The sequence below is a fragment of the Olea europaea genome, unplaced genomic scaffold (assembly GCF_002742605.1).
Source record: "Olea europaea var. sylvestris unplaced genomic scaffold, O_europaea_v1 scaffold1728, whole genome shotgun sequence".
NCBI classification, from domain to species: domain Eukaryota; kingdom Viridiplantae; phylum Streptophyta; class Magnoliopsida; order Lamiales; family Oleaceae; genus Olea; species Olea europaea.
The window spans coordinates 152155-159964 of NW_019234983.1; positions in this window are offsets into that span (position 1 = coordinate 152155).

Here is a 7810-nt window from a genome sequence, read left to right on the forward strand (position 1 = left end):
ATGTTGAAATGCTTCAATGAAAAAATTAGCATGAAATTTTAGTCAAATTTGATTCGATATGTGCCAATGAACCAAAGTCATGTGAAATTTTAGTCAAATTTAATTGAAAACATGCCAAAGAACAAAATTCAGATGAAATTTTAGTCAAATTTGATTTGAAACACACAAACGAATAAAATCATTGTGCAATTTTAGTCAAATTTGATTAGAAACACGCCAATGAACAAAATCTAGGTGAATTTTTTGATAAATTTGATTGGAAACACATTCATGAACAAAACTCATGTGAAATTTTAGCCAAATTTGATCGAAAACGCGCCAACGAAAAATTCGCTTGAAATTTTATTTAAATTTGATTCAAAATATGCCAATGAACCAAAGCCATGTAAAATTTTAGGCAAATTTGATTTGAAATGTACCAATGAACCAAACTCAGGTGAAATTTTATTAAAATTTGATTGAAAACGCGCTAAAGAACAAAATTCAGATCAAATTTTAATCAAATTTGATTTGAAATGTACCAATGAACCAAACTCAGGTGAAATTTTATTAAAATTTGATTGAAAACGCGCTAAAGAACAAAATTCAGATCAAATTTTAATCAAATTTGATTTTAAACGCACTAACGAACAAAATCCTGGTGAAATTTTAGTCAAATTTGATTAGAAACGCAATGAAGAACAAAATCCCGAGGAAATTTTAGTCAAATCTGATTGGAATCTCGCCAATGAACCAAATCCATGTGAAATTTTAGCCAAATCTGATGGGAAACGTGCTAATGAACAAAATTCAAACAAAATTTTAGTCAAATTGAATTTGATACAAGTCAATAAACGAAACTCAGGTGAAATTTTAGTCAAATTTGATTGGAAAGGCTCCAATGAAAATGACTTATGCGAATTTTTAGTCAAATTTGATTTGATACACGGCTTTGAAAAAATCCGCTTGAAATTTTATTCAAATTTGATTCAAAATGTGCCAATGAAACAAAGTCGTGTGAAATCTTAGTCAAATTTGATTGGAAACGCGCTATTGAAAAAAAATATAAATGAAATTTTAGTCAAATTCGATTTGAAATGCATGAACGAACAAAATTCTGGTGAAATTTTAGTCAGATTTGATTAGAAACATGCCAAATAAAAAAATCAAATTGAAATTTTAGTCAAATTTGATTTGAAATGCATGAAAGATCAAAATCCGGGTGAAATTTTTGTCAAATTTGATTAGAAAGGCGCCAATGAATTAAATCCCAGTGAAATTTTAATCAAATTTGATTCGAAACGCGCTAATGAACCAAATCCATGTGAAATTTTAGTCAAATTTGATTGGAAACACGCCAACGAAAAAACTCGCATGAAATTTTAGTCAAATTTGATTCGAAATGTGCCAATGAACCAAAGTCATGTGAAATTTTTGTCTAATTTGGATGTAAACGAGCCAATGAACCAAACTCAAGTGAAATTTTAGCCAAATCTGATTGAAAACACGTCAATAAACAAAATTCAGATGAAACTTTAGTCAAATTTGATTTGAAACGCACTAACGAACAAAATCCTGGTGAAATTTTAGTCAAATTTGGTTGGAAGCCGAAGAACAAAATCCAATTGAAATTTTTGTCAAATTTGATTTGAAATGCACAAAAGAACAAAATCCTAGTGAAATTTGTCAAATTTGATTAGAAATACGCTAATGCACTAAATCCCGATTAAATTTTAAACAAATTTGATTGGAAATATTCTAATGAACCAAATCCATGTGAAATTTTAGTCAAATTTGATTGGAAACGTGCCAACGAAAAAATCTGTATGAAATTTTAGTCAAATTTGATTCGAAATGTGCCAATGAACTAAAGTCAGGTGAAATTTTAGTCAAATTTGATTGGAAACGTGCCAACGAAAAAATCTGTATGAAATTTTAGTCAAATTTGATTCGAAATGTGCCAATGAACTAAAGTCAGGTGAAATTTTAGTCAAATTTGGATATAAACGAGCCAATGACCAAACTCAGGTGAAATTTTAGTCAAGTCTAAATGAAAACGTGCCAATAAACAAAATTCGGATGAAATTTTAGTCAAATTTGATTTGAAAAGCACTAACAAACAAAATCGTGGTGAAATTTTAGTCAAATTTAATTAGAAACACGCCAATGAACAAAATCCCGATAAAATGTTAATCAAATTTGATTGGAATCGGGCCAATGAATCAAACCCATGTGAAATTTTAGTCAAATTTGATGGGAAACATGCCAATGAACAAAATACAGACGAAATTTTAGTCAAATTTAATTTGATACAAGTCAATAAATGAAACTCAGGTAAAATTCTAATCAAATTTCATTGGAAACGCTCCAATGAACAAGACTCATGTGAAATTTTAGTCAAATTTGATTTGATACACGGCTTCGAAAAAATCCGCTTAAAATTTTATTCAAATTTGAATCGAAATGTCCCAATGAACCAAAGTCGTATGAAATTTTAGTCAAGTTTGATTGGAAACGCGTCATTGAACAAAATCTAAATGAAATTTTAGTCAAATTCGATTTGAAATGCACGAACAAACAAACTTCAGGTGAAATTTTAGCCAAATTTTATTAGAAACGTGCTAAAGAACAAAATTCAATTGAAATTTTAGTCAAATTTGATTTGAAATGCATGAAAGAACAAAATCTTGGTGAAATTTTAGTCAAATTTGTTTAGAAATGCGCCAATGAGCTAAATCCCGGTGAAACGCGCTAATGAAACAACCCCATGCTAAATTTTAGGCAAATTTGATTGGAAACTTGCCAATGAAAAAACCCGCATGAAATTTTAGTCAAATTTGATTCGAAATGTGCTAATGAACCAAAGTCACATGAAATTTTAATAAAATTTCAATGGAAACGCACCAATAAACCAAACACATGTGATATTTTAGTCAAATTTGATGGAAAATGGGCCAATGAACAAAATTCAGATGAAATTCTAGTCAAATTTGATTTGATACATGCCAATGAACGAGACCCTGATGAAATTTTAGTCAAATTTGATTTGATACATGTCAATGAACAAAACCCAAGTGAAATTTTAGTCAAATTTGATTGGACTTGTGCCAACGAAAAGCTGCATGAAATTTTAGTCAAATTTGAATTGAAATGTGTCAATGAACCAAAGTCTTGTGAAATTTTAGTCAAATTTGATTGGAAACGTGCAAATGAACAAAATCTAGATGAAATTTAAGTCAAATTTGAGTTGAAATGCACGAATGAACAAAATCCTAATGAAATTTTAGTCAAATTTGATTAAAAACACGCCAATGAACTAAATTCCAGTGAAATTTTAGTCCAATTTCATTGAAAATTTGCCAACGAAAAAACTCGCCTGAAATTGTGGTCAATTTTTATTTGAAATGTGTGTCAATGAACCAAAGTCATGTGAAATTTTAGTCAAATTTGGATGTAAACGAGCCAATGACCCAAACTTAGGTGAAATTTTAGTCAAATCTTATTGAAAACGTGCCAATGAACAAAATTCAGATGAAATTTTAATTAAAATTGATTGGAAACGCACTAACGAACAAAATCCTGCTAAAATTTTAGTCAAATTTGATTAGAAACACGCCAATGAACAGAATCTCGGCGAAATTTTAGTCAAATTTGATTGGAATTGCGCCAATGACCCAAACGCATGTGAAATTTTAGTCAAATTTGATAGGAAACATGCCAATGAAAAAAATTCAGACGAAAATTTAGTCAAATTTAATTTGATACAGGCCAATAAATGAAACCTACGTGAAATTTTAGTCAAATTTGATTGGAAATGCTCCAATGAACAAAACTCATGTGAAATTTTAGTCAAATTTGATTTGATATCTGCCTATAAAAAAATCCGCTTGAAAGTTTATTCAAATTTTATTCGAAATGTGCAAATGAACCAAAAGTCATGTGAAATTTTAGTCAAATTTGATTGGACATGCACTATTTAACAAAATCCAAATTAAATTTTAGTCAAATTCGATTTGAAATGCACTAACGAAAAAAATTTTGGTGAAATTTTAGTCAAATTTGATTAGAAACGCGCCAAGAACTAAGTCTCGGTGAAATTTTAATTAAATTTGATTGGAAACGCGCCAATGAACCAAACCCAAGTGAAATTTTAGTCAAATTTGATTGAAAACTTGCAAACGAAAAAACCCACATGAAATTTTGGTGAAATTTGATTCAAAATGTGACAACAAACCAAAGTCATGTGAAATTATAGTAAAATTTAATTGGAAACGCGGCAATGAGCCAAACTCATATGAAATTTTAGTCAAATTTGATGGATAATGGACCAATGAACAAAATTCAGATGAAATTTTAGTCAAATTTGATTTGATATACACTAATGAATGAAATTCTGGTGAAATTTTAATCAATTTTGATTTGACACATGCCAATTAACGAAATCCAAGTGAAATTTTAGTCAAATATATTGGAATTGTGCCAATGAAAAGCCGCATGAAATTTTTGTCAAATTTGATTGGATACATGCCAATGAATGAAACCCTGGTGAAATTTTGGTCAAGTTTGATTGGAAACGCTCCAATGAACAAAGCTCATGTGAAATTTTAGTCAAATTTTAATGGAAATGCTCCAACGAAAAAATCCGCTTGAAAGTTTAGTCAAATTGATTCGAAATGTGCCAATGAACCAAAGTCGTGTGAATTTCTAATCAAATTTGATTGGAAACAGGCCAATGAACAAAATTTAGATGAAATTTTAATCAAATTTGACTGAAAACACACCAATGACCAAATACAGATGAAATCTTAGTCAAATTCAATGTGAAACAAACTAACGAACAAAATCCTGGTGAAATTTTAGTCAAATTTGATTAGAAACACTCCAATGAACTAAATCTCGGGGAAACTTTAGTTAAATTTTATTGAAAACGCGCCAATGAACCAAACCCATGGAAATTTTAGTAAAATTTGATTGGAGACTCGCTAACGAACAAAATTCAGATGAAATTTTAGTCAAATTTTATTTGAAACACGCCAATGAACAAAATTCAGACGAAATTTTAGTCAAATTTGATTTGAAACGTGCCAACGAAAAAATCAGGAAATTTTAGTCAAATTTGATTCGAAACATGCCAATGAACCAAAGTCATGTGAAATTTTAGTCAAATTTGATCGGAAACGGGCTAAAGAACAAAATTCAGATGAAATTTTAGTCAAATTTGATTGGAAATGCACTAACGCATAGGCCATTTTTTTGGCAAATTTCCTATTTTTCGTATTTTTCCATATTTTGTTAGATTTTTATACTTTTCCATATTTTGGGAATTCTGATCGACTTTTGCACGATTTTTAATCTACTTTTTAGGTTTAGTATAAATAGGAGTTTCTATTCAATTGTTAAAAACTTTTGACATTATTGATATTGAATTAAAAGTGAGGCGTATTGTCTTCTCTTCATCGTTCTTCATTGAACAACTTCGACCTTATCAAGTGTTAACTTGTGGTGTTCAAACAGTCGGATTTAATTCTTGGATTGCGTGATCAAGGGGTCTTTCAAGCGTCGTTCTTGTTGAATTTTTTGGTTCGACTTTCTTTTGGGTTAGTCCTAAACTCTTGGATTAATTTGGCTTTCTTGGGTTCGTCAATCTCGTTGTGGGTTTCGTAGTCAATGTTGCTACGGGGTTCGCATCAGAAATTTTAGTCAAATTCGATTTGAAATGCACGAACAAAAAAAATCCTGGTGAAATTTTAGTTAAATTTGATTAGAAATGTGCCAAGAACAAAATCCAATTAAAATTTTAGTTAAATTTGATTTGAAATTTTAATCAAATGTGATTCGAAACGCGCCAGTGAACCAAACCCATGTGAAATTTTAGTTAAATTTGATTGGAAACTTGCCAACAAAAAAACCCGCGTGAAATTTAAGTCAAATTTGATTCGAAATGTGCCAATGAACCAAAGTCATGTGAAATTATAGTAAAATTTCATTGGAAACACGCCAATGAACCAAACTCATGTGAAATTTTAGTCAATTTTGATGAAAAACGGGCCAATGAACAAAATTCAGATGAAATTTTAGTCAAATTTGATTCGATACACACCAATAAATGGAACCCTGGTGGAATTTTAGTCAAATTTGATTTGATACACGTTAATGAACAAAACTCAAGTGAAATTTTAGTCAATTTTGAATCGAAATGTGCCAATAAACCAAAGTCATGAAATTTTAGTCAAATTTGATTGGAAACGCTCCAATGAACAAAATTCGGATGAAATTTAAGTCAAATTTGATTTGAAACGTACGAATGAACAAAATTCGAGGGAAATTTTAGTCAAATTTGATTAGAAACAGGCCAATGAACTAAATCCCGATGAAATTTTAGTCAAATTTCATTGGAAACGCGCTAACGGAAAACCCGCCTGAAATTGTAGTCAAATTTGATTCGAAATGTGTGCCAATGAACTAAAGTCATGTAAAATTTTAGTCAAATTTGGATGTAAATGAGCCAATGAACCAAATTCAGGTGAAATTTTAGTCAAATTTGATTTCAAACACGCCAATAAACAGAATCTTGATGAAATTTTAGTCAAATCTAATTGGAATCGCACCCATGACCCAAACCCATGTGAAATTTTAGTCAAATTTGATGGGAAACGTATCAATGAACAAAGTTCAGACGAAATTTTAATCAAATTTAATTTGATACAAGACAATAAACGAAACCCATGTGAAATTTTGGTCAAATTTGATTGGAAATGCTCCAATGAACAAAACTCATGTGAAATTTTAGTCAAATTTGATTTGATATCCGCCTATGAAAAAATTTGCTCGAATGTTTATTCAAATTTGATTCGAAATGTGCAAATGAACCAAAGTCGTGTGAAATTTTAGTCAAATTTGATTGGACATGCGCCATTGAACAAAATTCAAACGAAATTTTAGTAAATTCGATTTGAAACACACGAACTAACAAAATCCTGGTGAAATTTTAGCCAAATTTGATTAGAAACGCGCCAAAGAACAAAATTCAAATGAAATTTTAGTCAAATTTGATTTGAAATGCACAAACGAACAAAATCCTGGTGAAATTTTAGTCAAAACTGATTATAAACGTGCCAATGAACTAAATTCCGGTGATATTTAAATCAAATTTGATTGGAAACGCGCTAATAAACCAAACCCAAGTGAAATTTTAGTCAAATTTGATTGGAAACTTGTCAACGAAAAAACTCGCTAATTCGATTCAAAATGGGACAACGAACTAAAGTCATGTGAAATTTTAGTAAAATTTAATTGGTAACGCGCCAATTAACAAAACTCATGTGAAATTTTAGTAAAATTTAATTGGTAACGCGCCAATTAACAAAACTCATGTGAAATTTTAGTTAAATTTGATGGGTAATGGACCAATTTAAAAAATTCAGATGAAATTTTAGTTAAATTTGATTTGATACATGCCAATGAATGAAACCCTGGTGAAATTTTAGTCAAATTTGATTTCATACACGCCAATGAACGAAACCCAAGTGAAATTTTAGTCAAATTTATTGGAAATGCTCCAATGAAAAGCTGCTTAAAATTTTAGTCAAATTTAATTGGATACACACCCATGAATGAAACCATGGTGAAATTTTAGTCAACTTTGATTGGAAACGCTCCAATGCAAAAAGTCATGTGAAATTTTAGTCAAATCTGAATGGAAACGCGCCAACGAAAAAATCCGCTTGAAAGTTTAGTCAAATTGATTCGAAATGTGCCAATGAACCAAAGTCGTGTGAAATTCTAATCAAATTTGATTGTAAACACACTAATGAACAAAATTCAGATGAAA